General features: G+C 38.9%; 1 protein-coding gene across 7 annotated transcripts in view; it reads left to right on the top strand.

Annotated features, from left to right (window-relative positions):
* The first annotated feature begins 513 nt into the window (after positions 1-513).
* Positions 514-18,299, top strand: part of CDKL5 (cyclin dependent kinase like 5) — a 125,155-nt gene continuing 107,369 nt past the window's right edge. For 5 of the 7 annotated variants that reach the window (XR_004238457.1, XR_004238458.1, XM_032100747.1 and 2 more), the window contains exon 1: positions 514-594. The gene's annotated coding sequence lies outside the window, so the exon portion shown is untranslated. Of the gene's footprint in view, positions 595-1,185; positions 1,461-2,536; positions 2,675-3,491; positions 3,664-18,299 lie in introns of those variants that run through there. The other 2 variants (XM_032100748.1, XM_032100750.1) reach the window with 2 other exon arrangements.

The raw sequence follows: 18,299 nt of genomic DNA on the forward strand, positions 1-18,299 counted from the left end.
GCCGGAGGCGGGGACCAGTTTCCCTGCCAAAAAAAGAAAAAAGAAATTAAAAAAATAAAAAAAGGAAGCCCATCCGTTCCCCGGAATCCCCTGCACGAGAAGCCCCCTGCCCCCCTCCCTGTCAGGGAGGGACACATCCCTCACAGCCGTGCCCTGCTGCCAGGGGGTGGTCCCCCACCTCTCCACCTGCGGAGATGTCCCCCTATCCCCCATGACCGAACCTGCTCCCAGGACCGCCCGGTGCCACCCCCGGGGCCGCGGCCACGCCGCCTCCCGCACCCGCTGCGCGAGAGCTGCGCCCCAACCGAGCCGGCCCCGAGCCGGGCGGTGCCGCGGAGGCGGGGCCAGGGGCGGGGACACGGGGCCATGGCGGGGTCCCATTGGCCAAGGTGGGCGTGGGCGACGCCTGGGGCCCGCTCGCTCCTCTGCTATTGGTGGGCGGGGACGTCAGTGCGGACCGGGGGCGGGTCCTGCGGCCAGCGGCGTCGGCTGAGCGCGGCGGGCGGGGGAGCACAGCGAGGGGGCGGCGGCGGCGGCGGCGGGCGGGGAAGTGCCGTCGGGCGCACCGAGAGCAGCGCCAGCGCCGGAGCGCAGGTACGGGAGCCGCGCCGGGAGCTCGCCCCGTGCCCCCCGCCGCCCTCATCTGTCACCGCCCGGCTGCCGGGCTCTTGCCGCTGCTGCGGCGAGGCAGCCCCGTGCCTCGTCCCCTTCCCTCAGCTCCCTGTCCGTCCCCGCTCCTCCCCGGCAGCCGCGCTTCACCCGCCGCCGCTGGCGGCCGCCTGCCGCCCGCCGCCCTCCTCCTATCCCGCCGGGGCCGGTCGGTGTCTGCGCCCCGCTCCGCTCCCAGCCCAGGTGCGCCCGAGGGGCCGGGGAGGGCCCGGGGGTGAGGCTGCGGTGCCCGGCGGGGTCTGGCGGGGCGCGGGGTCCGCGGCCGCCCCTCTCGGGAGGGGGCAGAGCCGGCGGGCGCGGCCCGCCCTCGGTCCCCCCGGTGGTGCCCCGGGGCGGGGGGAGCAGCCGCCCGTGGGATTCCGCCTGTGTGCCTTGTCTTGCGCGAGCTCTCCCCGCTTCCTCCCTAATACCTTCTTCCGTCGCACTGGAAAGGTTTAGGGCTTTTTCTAAAAAAGATGCTCGTTAGATTATTATGATTTGGGGGAGGCAGTGTTTCTCTGTTAGGTGGGTTTGGGATTTTCTTGTGTGGTTTTGGTTTTTTTGTTTTGTTTTGTTTTTTTTCTTTTTAATCAGTCGCCCTGTTGCTGGGCTTGTACATTCTCGATGCCAGTTGTGAGAAAACGTACTAGTTGTTCCAAGGTAGGCAGGTGGTGATGGAGAGCATCAGAGGGGACAACACCCAGGAGAGAAGGCTGTTCCTCACCTCGAGCCGCTAGGAAGATGAGGGATGCCGGGATTCCCGTTGCTGGGCTATTCCTTGCTTCTGCTCTCAGCTTTCATCTTTTATATTGGTGGGTGAGCAGGGAAAACTCGGTTGCTGTCCTTGGAGCATATGGAAGGGAAAAGGATTTTTTTCAAGCAGGGTTTTGTGTGTCTGCAGCAGTGCCTCTTCTGGGGCTGGAAGACCAAGAAGCCGAGCTCCTATTTCGTTCTCTTTATAAATGTGAGGGCCCTGTACGCTGTTGCTGAACTACTCCAGCCTTGCTCTCAGAGATCCTCCTCCTGTCTGCATCGTGCACTGCCGACCATGGCTGCGGCAGGTAGCTGTCTGAGACAGCACCAGCCTGCAACTGCCATAGTGAAATTAGTAATGATCGTGCATATTCCTGCGTGCTGTGCCTTGGGCGAGGGAAGCTATTACCTGGCTTGTACTCAGTAGGCTTGTCAAGATGGTAATACATTAGTCACGGTCGTATCTGGAAGAATCATTTATTACAAATACATGTTTATCTAGTAAAGCTTTGAAAGGTCTCAAATAGGCTGTAAGAGAACATACTACAGAGGAGGGCTGGGAAAATCCATTGGCACACTGATAAACGCAGATCACGAGTGGCTCTGCAGTATTGCAGGAGAGAAGTTTAAAATTGTCCTCTTAGTTTCTTTTGTTGTCCTCATGCCTCTCTGCTGCTTTTCCAGAGAGGTGTTGAGCACCACCATCTTCCAGTGTAATGAGTGATCACGTTGGATGTGGCCAGCTAATACTGGCTCCTTGGCTAGTACAATCTAAAAGTCCCACTTTCTTTTGCTGTCTACGTGTACACTTAACTGTTTATTTCCCAGATGCGGTGTAAGTGTGTCAAAATTTAGCATTTCAGATAGTCTTTTGGGTTTGCCTAAAACAGCGTGATCATTAAGATTGTTCTTGTCTAAGTGTGTATGCTTTTAACAGCAAAGAGATCTGCAGTTGGGGGAAAAAAAAGCAAGCTTTTTATAAAACACATTTGTGTGTAGTAGAAGCACGAAGTGCCCTTTTTACCAGGTGGATTGAATAAGAAAAGTATTGGCCTTTTCTATTGTACAGACTTAAATACTACCTCTAGTTGTGTGGGTGTTTAAAATTTCTCTCATTTTGCTCCTTTGGCAATAGGAAGGAAAATGTCCCCCTTTGTACTTTTGGCAAGATGTTCTTCAAGGAGAGATCTCTGCCTCAAGAAGCCCCTGCATTGAATAACTCTCAGGAATATGGCCTTGTTTGTCAGTGTTTACCTAAAACTGTAGTATTTAGGTAATTACATCAGAATTGTGTCAAAATCTTGGTTGCCTTGATTTAGCTCATTAGATTTTTCTAGCATGCAAAAGAACTGGATGCCACATTATAATTGGTGATAGACCATATTTTATACGAGCATGGAAGAATCTAAAAGCTGTAGAAACCATGTGTTGCAAGGAGGAAATGCTATACCACGTTTTGAAACTAGTTCTTTTAGAATTAACTTCAGTCGGTGTTAGACCTGCAGATGAAAGCAGTTATCTTTAAAAATACACATTTAAAAAATATTTGGATTGTGCTTGTTTTTTAACTTTATGTCGACACTTGTAATGAGTCTGATATGTAATACATGGTTGGTTTATGTTAAAGTTTTTTTAACATTTTAGGTTGGAATTTTATGGAAGCTGAAACAAGATATTGTTTTGATTCCTTTTGTCTGACTTAAAAATGAAAGTTACAATAAACTTGTTAATGTTATAGCTTATGTGCCCTGGCTTAGTTTTCAAAACTTGGTGTTGAAACGAAGAAATTGCAGATTCTTTTTAATGTTCTCATAGATCCTGTCAGTTTAGTTTAATAATGATGGGGGAAAAAATAGACTTGGAGATTTTAGTACTGAAATGCATACTATAGCTTTATGTTCCTAACAAAACTCTTGAGATTATACATTTTATAAGCCTTCTTTACCAGTGAAGCAGCTACAGGGAAGTGTAAAAAACTGTATGATCAGTATAGAGAGATCCTCTTTATAAAATAGAGGTTTGGGGTAGTTTGGTGGAAACTGTTATTGGAGCACTGATCTAATTATAACATCATGTTCCGGTATTTAAAGGGTGGCTACAAAGAAGATGGAGACTCCCTTTTGCAAGGAGTCCCATGGAAAAGATGAGAGGCGACTGGGAAATTCCAATAGGACATGAGAAGAAAATTTTTCACAATGAGAGCAATCAGCTGAAGGAATAATCTTCCCAGGAAACTGGTGGATTCCCCAACACTGGATACTTGTAAGAGTCAGCTGGACAGGCTGCTGGGCTATCTTGTCTAGATTGTGCTTTTTCCAGGAAAGGTTGGGCCGGATGATCCTTGAGTCCCTTCCAACTTGGTAATTCTGTGAACAGTAGTCCTAGGGTGGCCTGACACTAGCAGTGGCTATTTCTGTTGTTGTAGGGAGCGGGACCATGTGAGTGGGAGGAGAGCTAAGACTGGAAGTACAAGGTAGAATAACAGAATAATTTCTGTAAGCAGAAAACACCCTCTCTATATATATTGAAAAGTCAGTTCAGTGCTGCTATAAAAATAACTATTTATAATACTGACTATATATGGAAACTCTTGAGAACTGTTCACATGTAAGCGTTGGCTTTCACTCTGTCTCAAACATATAACAGCAGTAAAAATCTGTATGGAAGAAACCTAATCAACAGTTTTCCTAGGTACTATTTAAGTTCTGACTAGGATATGAGTTCTTATTTATGAAATTTTTTAATGGTTATATGCTTATTGTCTGCAAAGTATGAACATGGGTCATGAAACAGTAATAAGATAGAACTACCCTGGAAATGCGTTGACATGGAGAATAAATGAAGTCATTGTGAACTATGTGCTCATCTTGTGAAAGAAACAATAATGCCTTATGTTTGTCATAATTTCTAGTTGAGAATTTTAAAGAATTTTAGCATTACCCATGAGCTAAACCTATAAACTCTAGATTATTATCTTGATATTTACTTCAGAACAGCATCCTTATCATGTTATTTCTAACATGAGGATGATGAGTGTTTGTAATATAATGAATAATAGAATTTATTTTGTGGTTCCAAATTCTGTATTTTAACTATGATACTTTAGTATCTAGATTGAGATTTGTTTGTGAATGGTTATACCAGCTTTCTGCATAAGAAACAGTAAGAAATAATTTTATAATATAAATTAAACATTAAAACAATGCAAAAATAAACAGGGGAAGTCACTGTTACAACATCAGCCCTGTTGCTGAGTCTGTGCAATTTCATAATATTAAATGTGGATGAAGGAAAAATGTTACAGTTCTGAATGTTCACAAGACTAATCTGTTCAGCTTTTAAAAATAGTTCTTAAAATTTAGAACATGATAATGTATTTCTTTGTCACTGTGTTAATTAAGATATTTTAGCATGGCAGAAATAGTTGTGTTAAACATCTTGATTAAGTCACAATGAAAGAACAAGTAAATATAAAAGGAGCTACATGTCTTAAACTCTGTTGCTATAGAAATATTGCATATATTATTTCCTCCCTTCTCTGAGGCAACCATGAGAGTTCCACTGGAAATAGGTTAGCTCTCAGAGAACTTCCATGCCTGTTTCCTTTAGGCAAAGTAACTTTCAGAAATGAATGTATGGGCTCTCAAGTTAGTTGTGTTCCTCTTCTCACTCACATGAAGTTTTAGACGTAAGTCATGTTTAGCTGATGTGGAGTAAAAATAATCTGTTGCTGTGTTTTAAAATGAGGAAAATGCATATGGATTAGTTATAGTTATTATATGATGACTTTCTGTGGTACTGAAGTGTTAGATTGCCAGAAGCTTTTAATTCTAGCTTTAGTGTAATTAGATTTATTTTTCTAACATTACTTCAGCAGAGATGTTTGTGTGTTCCAGCTTGGCTTCCCATTTGAATTCTTAATACAACCTGTTAGTGTTGGAATTGCCTACTAGTGTCTTGAAATTTAATCCTTTAGTTATTTATTTTTATTGATAGGATAATTTAACACTGACACTTATTTGGAAAAAAGAATATAATCTTGATGTGGTGATGTGGTTGGCATTTACAAGAAATACATGCCTGGCAATATTTGAAAAAAAAAAAAAAAATAAAAGGAGAACAAACCCAAAGTGTGAACCAATTTTTAACTGAATCTTCAGTATGCCAGCTACATAGAGCTCCATTATTTTAATAAATTGTATCACTGTCTCTGTTAATCCATTCTTACAGATGTCTGTATAGTACAGATGTTCATGGTAACACACTGCTGTATTCAGCTGAAGGAATAGGAGGATGTGGCTGCAAAGTTCAGTACAAAAAAATATTTATTCAACTATTAAGTATAAAAAAAATAGTTCTTGGAGCTTGAATATGAAACCAAAAGTTTTTTCACTCCTTTCTCCTCTTCATAATTAGGTGTCAGTGTTTAAAAGTCATCCTGTATTGGAAGAGCTGTACATTTCTTAGTGAATTAGGAGAAACAGTTTACACTTAATACGGTTTCTTTGTAGAACTATGTATTGGCTGACTTCATAATCAAATTCATAGAAGTTGTGATCCTAAAATGGATTTTTTTTTTAAGTGCCTACTAAATTGATAGTTCTCTGGGATAGCTGTCTGGTATAGAAACACCCATTTTTCCAGTGTGTTTGGTTTACTTTGAGTTAGTCCTTACAAAGTGAGCAACTCCTCAGCTGTAAAGTCCCACTTATGTGCGAAGTAAGTGAATGTGCATCATTGAGTGCTTTTCAGTCTCATCACTTTCTGACTTTGAGAGGGTAGATCCTTCTGTTTGGCTTGCATGTGATATTCTGGGTGATATTTTAACTTGTTAAACCAGTCTGATTTCATGGCTGCAAAATACCTGCCAGCTTTTTAAGCTTTGTACTAGCAAGTGGGACTTAGTATTTCTATGTATTTATTTTGAAAGCACAGAATCTTTTGAATTAAATTAGATAGGTTATAAACACAAATTTATTATGCTATTAGTTGCTATATTTCCTAATGTTAAGAAGGTCATAGTAATTTTTTGTGTATTTTTCGTGTAATTCACTTCTCACAAGCTCCCTGTGTTTGCCTCAGCATGCATCAGCACTATGCTGGTGTTGGTAGAGCAGAAGGTCCAGTGTGCCCTGAGTGTTGGGGGCTCATGATGCTTGGTGATGTGTGCTGCTCTTCTTCTCTCCCTTTTCATCTGGGTGCATTTCTAGGTGATGGTGAAGAGGATGGTGTTCTGGTGGGAGACCTGTAGTAGATAAACTTCAAAAGTCTGCTGGAAGGATTTGGGTATTACCCTCTGCTGGCTCTTACTCTTACCAGGCACACTGAGATTTGTTGGATCTTGCGTGTTGCAGCATATCATGTTAATTGCAGGTTTGTCAGAGGCATTGTCAATGAATAAGTGTAGTGTAGTTTGGTCATTTTCTTTCAAGATGGTGAGAGTGGTTTTTTTGTTTGATTTGTTTTTGGGGTTGGTTGGTTTTGTGTTTGTTTTTGTAGGCTGCATTTTTGGCTGTTACCTGAAATATTAATAGCAAAACTAAGGTGCATGGAATGTGGGGGCATGTTGTAGTCAGCTGTTTGTAAAGCTCTTCTTGTCAGACTTATTACACTTGTTCTAAATTCCTGTTAACCTGCTGTGTTCAATAAAACTTTCCAGTAGCTAAAAACAAATTACAGGAAAAGTTCCCTCTTCTGTTTTTTTATTTTGAACACTTGGCAGCATTTTGTTTATTCCCCGGAGTCACTTAAACCCTCTCTACAAATATTTGTGCACATGTAATAAGTTCAGCATGTTTTTAACTTCAGTTGCATTGCTTATAAAGGCGTGTATGCAGGATTAAGGCCCATCTGACTTTGTGACCCCTTTCAGAGGTGAAGAAATATTAAAGCTGTCAAAACATACAGCATCGTGTATAGTATATGAAGCTGTTTTTAACACATCTTAATTGATTTTTCAAGTTGATGTTGTTCAAAATAGTTGGTAGCCATACTGGAAGCTCTTCAGTGTTTTCTGTGTTGTGTAAATATAAATGTAATGATGATGAACAGGAGATGGACATAGGTTTATAATACATTAAGACAAGTTTGCTTTTAATGTCATATGCCATTTGAGATGAAAAATGGTTTATTATGCTTATGGGTTATTTATATATAGGATTGTTCATCCAAAAGTTAAAGCTGTTTGTTAGTCAAAAAGTAGGCAATTGTCATAGCAGTGACAGTACCTGTTACTGATTTTCTGTTCTGAACCTCAGAACGTATGCTACTTTTAATTATAAACTTTTTTATTGCAAGATGGGTGTTTACTGAGATGAGGTTGGATCTATTAATAAATACAGAATACTTCCTCTCCAACTTTCTACTGCTGTTTTTACTAGGATTGCATAGGGTATTTTGAAGTGATAACTAACATCAGTGATGGAAAAGACCTCTTGGGGTTCTCTAGGTCGACCTTCTGCTCAAAAGCAGTATTTTCCTAAAAGTATGTTTATTCCTAAAGTGTCAATGGGAAGAAGTTGTGTAAAATTAAATTATTCTTCTTTTGCTGGGGAACATACACACTTCCCTGCTCAGCTCATTTTAATGACACTGTTGCATTATTTTCTTTCGAGCACTTGAAATGAGAATTCTAGCTAAAATGAAGCAAATGTCTTTGGTGCAAGCAGGCTTTTTTTTTTTCCTCTCCTTTTGGCTCTGATCTCCCTCTATTTTTGTTTCTACTCTTGATCTACCACATCCACAGTGTTGCCATCAGGTTGTTTACTTAACCTCTGCAAAAATGCTACCAGTCTTCCTTGCTTTGCATGTCCGACAAGGATGGAGTATTCCCAAATCCACCACTCCAGACACACAGTGTGTTGTTATCTACCTACATCTATGTGCTTTTTCAAAAAAACCAAAGAAACCCCTATCTCCCCTCACCTTAACTAATCCTTTTATGAAAACACCTACAATGAATCTCTGCTTGCTTCAGAAGTTTCATGCTTTAAAAACTTGAGTCTACCTTATGGACCTCTTCACACTTTCCTGATCCATCTGTTCATCTAGCACAGCTTCTTCTCTATCCCTTCACACAATCTTAAGCTGTTGAGATGCAAGACGCCTTTGCAGATCCTTTAATTGGTAGTAGTCTTTATTTTTACTTCTCTACTTCTTTTCGTATTTATTGAAAAACAAAACAGACCCCCCCAAAAAAGGGGGGGGGGGGGAAGAAAAAAGACAACCTGAAAAAAAACCCCACCCCAAAAGCTTGTGCTTGCTTTCTTTTCTCCTTGCTGGCATTATTATTACAAAGGATGTTTCAAATTACATGCCATTGTAATGTTTTTATGCAACCATTCTTTTTCTCCTTAACTGTGAAATCTTGTTTGGGTACAGCTTGTGTTTAAAGGCAGTTATTTATGGAGCGCTGTGGCTGTACATCGTGATGTACAGTCAGTAATGTGTTGATCCGGTAAGTCTACAGACTAAAGCTACTCCTTTATGCAGTATAGCCTATTATAAAACAGAAAACCTTGAAGTGGGGAGTGGCTAGTGCTGATGAAATGCTTTGTGGAACAGGTGGGACTTCAAAGTTTTATTTTAGTTTGAGGGAAGGTTGCTTATGCAATTGTTCCATCTGTCCATCCATCTGTCCATTAGCCTGTCCTCCCACCCTGCCAGTAACTTCTGAACTGCTTGCCCAATTCCTAGTTGACTTTGGCAGAGGGGCAGTGTTCTCCAGTCCTGTCGCATGCATATACAGGTCTGACAGAAACAGGCAGATGTTTAGAGAAGAGCTTGGGCAAGAAACGGGGAACCCCAGTCTGTGTGTCTGTGGCTGGCCTGTAGTAATAATAACCACCGTGGCATTTGCTGCCTTTTGCTAGGCCAGCGTGCACAGGGAAGGTCGGATGGAAAGTGGGAGAGTTGTGAAGCTGCTGCAGTAGGTTATTGCCTGTGCATGATGGGAGGGAAGTCACAGGGACAATAATTTTGGAATGTTATTCTAGATGGGAAGCAGGGGTATTCTCATGGGTGGTCATGGGACCCACAGTTACTGTGAGGGGGGAGACCTGTTTGGCAGTCTAACTTAGGTTTTTAAAGAATTTCCTGTCTTTAAGGGTATTGGGGAAAGCTGTTCGGCTTAGACCTATTATCAAGAGCAAGGAGGAATAGGTGGCATAGAAAACATCATCTGATGTACGTGGGTAAGAGGTTGTGACTATAAAGTCAGTGACAGAAATATGAACTTGATGGAGGAAGAAGACTGTCAGCCAGCCAGGAAGAACTTCAAACATAAAACCTCATATATAGAAATGAGGGGGATTAGAGAGAAAAGAGGTGCTGTAGCACAGCAAATCAAATTGAAATAATTGAAATATTTCTTGAAAAAATTGGAGGGCTGAAATATTTTTTTCAGCTTAGGATTTAAAGAAATCTGTAGCTTCAGCACAACAAATGTGTTGCTTGACTCTCTTTAAAAACTGTACTACTGGTATAAATAAAAACAGATTTCAGAATGAAGGTGACAGTGTGGGATGCCCACAATAATAGTAACAAAATAGTATTTTCAGAAGGTGAACCATGACTCTGCTTTTCCCAAGAAAATAGCTATTCCTGTCATTTGAAGATCATTAAATCTGCTTCAGTAAATTCTATACGCATTGATGCTTTAGTTGCCTAAAGCTCTGTGAGTGAACAACCTATCTGAAAAAAAAACCAGGCATGGCCTTCTCTCTATTAGCCTAGTTGTTTTTCAGTTGCTTCTGCTAACTCAATAATATTATGTGATGTAACTCACAGGAAAAAATCCATGCGTATTTGTAATTAATGTATTTGAAACTTAAGATTGTTTTAACTGTAAGTTTGGATGCTTGGAGATGTTTTTTTGGGTTTTTTTTTTCTTCTGAGATAAATCACAATAAAATACAGTGACTAAAATTGTATTGCAAGTAATATGTATGGATGAGGGGAGATAGGAAGATACTTGTATTAAGGTCACAGTCTGTTCGCCTTTGATCATACAAACTACTGAACAGCCCTGGGAGGCTTGGAGGCCTATCCTGTATTTTTCCATACCAGTAAAATGGGTGACCTTTTGTTTGACTGTTCCAGTTATAGTCACCTAAAATAACATTTGAGCTATTGTTGGCTATTTCACTGAGAATGAAAGGCAGATCAAGCTTGTTATCTTGCTGCTCTTCAAAGAAATTAACCAAGAGGAGGTATGCTGTCCTTAAAGTGTAAGTCTACACAAAGCTTCAATGCTAGTGAGAAGAGATTGTTCAGTTACTGAAAAAATAAACAGTTCTACACTAATAAATTTTACTTTCCCAATTTAAAATCAATGGGTAATTTTTTAAAAACCTAGTTCTTATGCTTTTTTAAAAACTCAGATTTTAAAATAATTTATTAATAATAATTGTAACTTTCACTTTGTGATTATCAAACTGTGTTGGAATTTTTCTTGCTCACTTACTGGTATTTTTATGATGAGTTTTATTTTTGACCTCTTTGTAGCTTGTGAAGTATAGCAATAGTTACAACATATCAGTTCCCACCAAATTGTCAAGTCCCATGCACTTTTAGCATCTAGAACCATTCAGACCCCCAAATTTGGGGAATGAATTTTAGTATTGAATGTACAAGGGTGATGGTGTAGGGCATGAAAGTAATGTAATGAATGCATGAATGTAATGCATGAAAATAAGAATGTGCTTTTATACTGTTGAATCTCAAAGGTGAGGGCTGTATGATGGGACCCCCAGCCTAATTTGTGCTTCTGGAAGTTGCTGTACAGATGACTGACCTGACCACTTCCACTTTCTACAACCTATTGTGAATGTAACTAATACTTAAAAAGGAAGATACGCTGTATTTCCTACCCTTAAAGCTGGTTTTGCATACAATGCTGAGAATGAAATAGTGGAAGCTGAGTTGCAGCAGTGAAATGGAAGCAGGGATGAAAGCGAGACTATTCTGTTGAGTATGTCTACAGATTTTTCATCTGCTGTGGAGCCCTGACATTGAGAGAGCCATGTGTTGGGTAATCTGGAAGACTGTGTGCATTATTCTGGGCCATGTGATTGAGAAGGGTCTGGTGCAAGGATGTGGTGAGAAGTTGACCCTGTGGATAAGGCTCCTACTGGCCTGAAGTGTTCCTGCCCAAGGTGGAACACCAGGTGAGCTGTACTGCCCAAGTATGGCATTATACTATGGATAGCAGCCCTTGAGCTGTGTTGCTAATATTTGAGAGGATGTGTTGTGCTGAAGATATAAATTGGGGAGCTGCGATTCTGTTTTATGTTTAAAGTGTGGGATTTGGCAGCTCTTTTTGAAGCATATATATTTGTGCAATCTTTATTCGTATTTTTTAAAAATCATTCATGGCTCATTCATATCTCTTGCGATGAAAAGCCAGTCCACCTGTGAAGCTGAAAAAATTGGATCTTATTTCAGGTGCAATGATGGATAAAGATTAAAATGGACCTCTAGGATCAATTACATTTGTGAGATGCGTGGTAAATTTTTTACTAACTTCCTTTTCCTTCCCTAATAGACTTAGCCATTTTATTGAGGAACTGCAGGACAAATAAGGCTGACTGTGGTGGTGAAGTTCTCTGCTGTAAATCAGAAATAATTTTCAATGTGATGTGAATTGTTTAATGTCTGCAAATGCCTGGTAGTTACATAGAACAGATTTTTGGCATGATACCACAGCAGAAGTGGCATCATTGTATGCTTTAACCTGAAGTTTTAATTTGGAAGGAAAATAATGAAAGCTGAGATTGTTTTCAGTATTTGATAACCCTGCTTTTGTCTGGCTACATGTTGCAAGCAAAAGCACAAGGATATTACTACAGTGTAGTGTGTGCTCACATTTAGGTTTTGTAGGGCCACTGGTAGAACAGTAAGTGATGCTGAACACCTGAGTATCTGTAAACTAGATAATGTCCTGTGATGTGTGCTTTAAGATTGACTTTATGAGTATAAAAATGTACAAAATACACCATTAATGCTCTACAGTTTTATTACAAATCAAGCTATTAAATTGTTTGTTACAAAAATCAGATTATTTTAAATTACAGAATGCCTTAAAGGAATATTTAAGTAACAAATAATACCATGCTAATATCTTGTTTTCTCTTGGTAGTTTTTTTTGTTTGTTTGCTTGGTTTTTGTTGTTGTTGTGTTTTAAATATGCCTCCAAAATACATGAGCTAAAGGGAAATTGTCCAAAAGGTATATGGATTACTGGAACATGAAGTGTTTTTAAATAGTGTTCAAGAAAGTCATCTGGAATATGTACATAATGTTATTTTTTTCCTAATTACGCCTTGAATTTGATAAGTCTTTTTCAATTTTATCTGATTAAATGAAGACAAAGAGACATTCTCTTTTGAATATTGTTGCTTAACAATACAGAATAAAGTAATGTATGTTGTGTTTTTCACTTTTATTATAACTCAAGATGATTTCTAATAATTCCATTTGAGGAAAATAATACTGCCGTTTAGTGAAGAGCAAAACCAAAGGAAGAGGAGAAACTGCTCAAACTAATCTAAAAAAAAAGATGAAAGCAGGGGTTGATCAATTGCACTGCAGTACCTAAGAGAAATAAATGTAATGCTTCTGGAGGAGAGACATATAAAATAAGTTTCCAAATTGATTTCAAGTTAAGATGTCAGTAGTGGGGGGACAGAAAACTGTGCATGTGCCAGTGCTAGCTATTTATGGTACAGCTGTGACTGGAGTGCTAAAAAAAGGTGGAATGTAAGTCAAGGTAGCAACTGGACTAAATTCCAGGTGAGTTAATTCTAGAGTGCAGCTATTGACTAAGGCTTACTTTGGTTCATTACTATGCTCCTAAAATACTGTGAACCCAGCATACCTGAATTAAACTCTAACCACTGTTAAACATACATCCTTATGACCCTTCCTTTTCACAACAGAAGAACTAGATGAAAACAGGAATTTGTCCTTTGGTAAGTGAGAAACAGATTTAGTTAAAATGTTGGGTAATTAAGAGTTACCTACCTGCATTTGTTACATGATGAAAGCTGTATATTTTCTGTCAGCACTTTTGAGAGTCCATGTTTCCAAACTAGCAGTCTGAGCTTTTTGTTTAAAAGTCTACTAAAATTGTGGGATATAATAAACTGCCCCTGTGACTTGAAGGAGTTTAGGTAATAAAGCATTGTGTACCATGGTATAAATGACTGACCAATTGTTCAGAGTTATTAAGTGGAGTAAATAAAATATATTAAATTTGGAAAGAGTGGAAAAAATAAAAATCTGTGCTGTATAAGGAGTTGTGTTGAGCATGACCTGAAACAGTACTTTGGGTTCCATGAATGGGCCTATTTAATTGCCTTGTTTTGCATGTCTTCCTTGAAGAGATTTGTGAAACAAGGTGGAGAAATACAGACTGGAGAAAGTATTGAGAAAACAGAAATCTGTAGCATGCTTATGCTTCTTGGTATAAATTGTCAGCATTCTGGGCTGTATCTGAAGTTGCTATGTGGTTTTCACCTTTGTTGCTTGGCTCTGATCAAGGTGGCACCTTTATTCTTTTATTCCCCACTATTCATTTGCTGTTACTTATACAATTTTAAGGTAAAAAAAGTGGTCAGTATTTTCTTTGGCACTTATTTGTAATGATTCTTTTAGGTAAACAGTATAATAACGAAGTAGCCCTTTTGCAAAATAAACAACATAATTCCCCCCAATTATCTGGTAATACTGTAAACTATCCCTGTGTTGTAAGCGTTTCTTGCAGTAGAGGCACAGCTTAATGGAATCAGAGCTGAAGGATGTGAACAACAAGAGTTTTCATTTGTTCTACTTGTACCAGAAGGTAAAGTGGAAATGAGTTTTGCTGGTGTATATACTGAAAAGACATTTTAGATAGATTTTGCAGCTTTGTCAGTGACGTGAACTGGGATGTTCTTAGCACTCCTCAGTGTCCCTGCTATCTCTGTACAGAGGAAGTTGTTGGGAACTCCTTAGTTTTCTCCTTTTTCATACTGGAGTTCTTGGATTACTGAACAGAAACCAAACCTAAAAAGTCTCCCTAGGCTGTAGACTGCTTTTAAGATAGAATACTGAAGTATGCTGAGCTGTTTTATTACTCAGTGATAATTGTCATTTCTCCCTAAAGTTCCAGTAATGTCCTTCACTGTTTTGTCCATTTGTATTAAAGAAATGAATACTATTCAACTGCATAATGCATTTGTTTTTTTAACTGGGACACAAAACTCCACTATGATTTCAATAATATTTTTCTCTTGAAGACTAAAGACCTGGCAGTAATTAAGTCATAATTATATAAACTTTACATTTCTAGCTTTGCAGTTCAGTTTTACTTATGTAAAAATAAAGAAAATAAAATGCAAAGCAATAATTGATGAATGAGGTGATAGGATGTGGAATTACCAAGAGGGGAAGCATTGAAGCATTGCTTGTGAGACTGGGGGAGGAGGGGGAAGTGTGTTGCTGTAGTACATCTATAAACACATTTTACAAATACTTAATTCAGAAACAGCAGGCTAACTTGCTTTTTCAATGGAGGGAAATATACCTTTAATGACATCTGCTCTTCCACTCAGTTTTACACACAGCTTAATCTCTGTAGTTCTTGGGTCTTCCAGTGTGGGTTATTCTGTTCGATAGGTTTCTACAGTTCTGAAATTTTGGGGGAGAACTTCTGCAAATGTTGCTGTAGATTAGAGAGAGGAAGGAAAAAAAATTGTGGTTGGGAAAAAATCCTGGTGAAATATCATGAGCAACACTTCTTTGTTTTTTTAACATTTAAGAACTTTGTGTTTAGATGCCAGTTGTGTGCTGTGTCAAATAGAAATAGAAAAAAGTCTCAGTCTGCACTTCATTTATGTTCATTTTCCCTAGAGGAAAAAAAAGTGTAAACGCTATTCAGTCCATTTCTGTTTCTCTGAAGTTTCAAGTCCCGTGTCACCCTGAAGTGAAGCTTACTTTTTTTTTTTCCTTAAACAGCATTACATTCTTATAAATAGTCCACTTGTATGATACAGAAATACTGTGCATATGGTTTATAAACGTAAGATGATCTTAAGAGAAGTCTTTAGTATCCTATGTAGGGTTTTAATATTTTTGGTTTTTTCTTACTGTGCCTACTTTTATTCCTCAAATAGGGTTTTGAAGCTCTTCAGTTGAGGTATTAAGAAAACATCTTTTGAAAATTATGGTGAACTATGTCTTATCAATTGAACAAAAGAAAAAAAGAAGGACTGAAACTAATTAGCTAATTGTCTTTTATTCCAGCTGATATTTTAACAGTTACCTTCCGATATTTGCAATACACAGTCACATTTTGAAGAATAAAAAAACTCTAGCCTTGGTATTTTTGTTGAAAGATGTGTCTGTGATAGCTTATCCATAATGGTGACACTAATAAAATGAAATACTGAACTAGAACTATTTCCCAAAGTCTTATTTCCTGTCAAACATCCCAGAAAACATAGAATGATGCAAGGTGGCTATCCCAAATTAACTGAAGAAGGTGATGCTCAGTTTCTTCTTTCAGATGAGACAATAATGCATTGATCAGGTACTCTGAAAGAAGGCAACATGCAAGAAATCATTCATCTTTAGAAGACTGATACCTGTATGTAAAATTGACAGTATTTGCTAGGCTCTGCTGGTGGGTAGGAGGTGTTGGAAGTCCTACTTTGTTAGTCATCTTCTACATATGGAAGCTCTACTGTTATTCTGCTGCACTTCCCACTGGTTAACATCTTAATATATGGTGGAATTAATGAGATTAGCATCAGCAGGTTTTAAAGCTTATTGATTTTTACAAAGGTATCTGTCATAAGTGGAAATCATACACATATGAACTCGTGCTTTCTATTACTTGCCTGAGAATAAAAGTTCACTGTTACTGCCTATAGGGTTTATTTTACAGCATAAGATCACATGACAGCATCTTTAATATTAGTCTTTTATCTATCTTATCTACAGCTGAGTCTGTATAATACTTGTTCACACTGTGTATTTATGGCAGATACAACATGTAGTAAAGAAAATGCATTATTTAGGATCAGTTATTTTTACAAGGCATCTTATTTGGTGGTGAGTGTAGGATTCTGTTGTTAATCATGTTTGTGTGCTAATCAATGGCAATAAATTGAAGGGGATCAGAAAATACTGGGAGTGGTAGCTCCATATTGTTCTATGCTTTTGTATCAGTTAAAAAAATGCTTTTAAACCAGAAATAAGTGTCTTTTCCTTCTCAGGAAGACTTCCATATTAAAACAATTTAATTATAACCATTAATGAACGTTGAGATGAATGAATCAATCTGTGCTTCTTAAACTACTGAAAACACCCTATTTGATTTCCATTCCAATTCAATTTAAACTGATAAAATTACACTTAATAACTTAAAAACTTATCAGTTTTACAGTAGTGTATTTCAAAAGACTAACATAAAATTGTAGTAGGTTTTTTCGATGTTACAAATCTGAAAAATAAAAGAAAAAGGCAAGTTAATTATTTGAAGGCATAAGCAGATAATGGATGTTGTGTTTCTGCTAGTAAACTTAAATGAGAATTTCACAGTATTAAAATATGTTGAATTTTGAAGCAATTGAGAGGAAGAGAGAGAATTATTAAAATTATAAAATGTCCTGAGTTGGAAAGGACCCACAAGGACCATAGAGTCCAGTTCCTGGCCCTGCACAGGACACCTCGAGAATTCCACCATGTGCCTGAGAGCACTGTCCAAATGCTTCTTGAACTCTGTCAGGCTTGGTGCTGTGATCACTTCCCTGGGGAGCCTGTTCCAGTGCTCAACCACCCTCTGGGTGAAGAACCTTTTCCTAATATTTAATCTAAATCTCCCTGACACAGGGTTGCCCCATCCCAGGTAGAGAACCTGGCACTTGCCCTCATTGAACTTCATAGGGTTGGTGGTTGCCCAGCCCTCTGATTTGCGCAGATCTCTCTGCCTTCAAGAAGTCAACAATTCCTCCCAGTTTTGTGTGATAGGCAAACTCACTTTGTGTACCTTGAATATAAGCACAGTAAGCTGGCTATTTTCCCTGCTCTCCCTGCCCTCTTCAGCTCCCACAGTTCAAATTTGTCATTATAGCTGGATTGCTACACTTAAACAGCACTCTAGTAAAATGGGAATAGTCACTCCTGACAAGACGAAGTCATAAGAATGCAGATAAGTTGTGACTACAGCTTAATAATTTTTGGAATTTCTGGGTTCCTGCGTTCTTTCAGAAAGCTACAACTTAGCAGTGTTTTCAATATTCAGTGAAAGCGGTCTGAAGACATGGTAGAATGGAATGCTTTAGTTCTTCTGCGCTTCATGTGAGGTATTGCAGATGAAAAATCCTTTAGCCCTTTATTAGTTTCTCCGGCATCCTAACCTTTTCTGTTGACGTGTACCCACTTTAGGTTCTTCAAATAAGGTACATTCTTTGTGGCCTTTCAGTAATGAATGTGACATTTTTAGAAAAAAAAATATTTTGAACATATGGCTGATATATTAGTCATTTTCAGTTAACTGTTGTGACTTTTGGTTGGCTAAGGCAGTTTGCTTTTTAGCTTGTTGTATTCTGTAGAGCTCTATTCTTTTTACTGCAAGGTAAGGCTAACAGGTTTTAAGACCTTGAGTAACTAACTGTAATGAACTACCTTAGTCTGCCACAAATCAGTATATGATCCATCCAGAAATTTGTGTGCAAGGATGATAACATCAAGTTTGAGCTAAACTAGGTTTTACTTGCAAGTCTATATTTGATAGATTATTCTTGTATTAAATTACTCTTCTTGTTATAACTGTCTTACTGTCAATATGGCATGAAATTATGCTCTTTTTAGTTTCTGGGGTGTTTTGTTAAATAAGCATTGTTTTGTCAAAATGT

This window comes from Corvus moneduloides, chromosome 2 (genome assembly GCF_009650955.1).
Source record: "Corvus moneduloides isolate bCorMon1 chromosome 2, bCorMon1.pri, whole genome shotgun sequence".
NCBI lineage: Eukaryota > Metazoa > Chordata > Aves > Passeriformes > Corvidae > Corvus > Corvus moneduloides.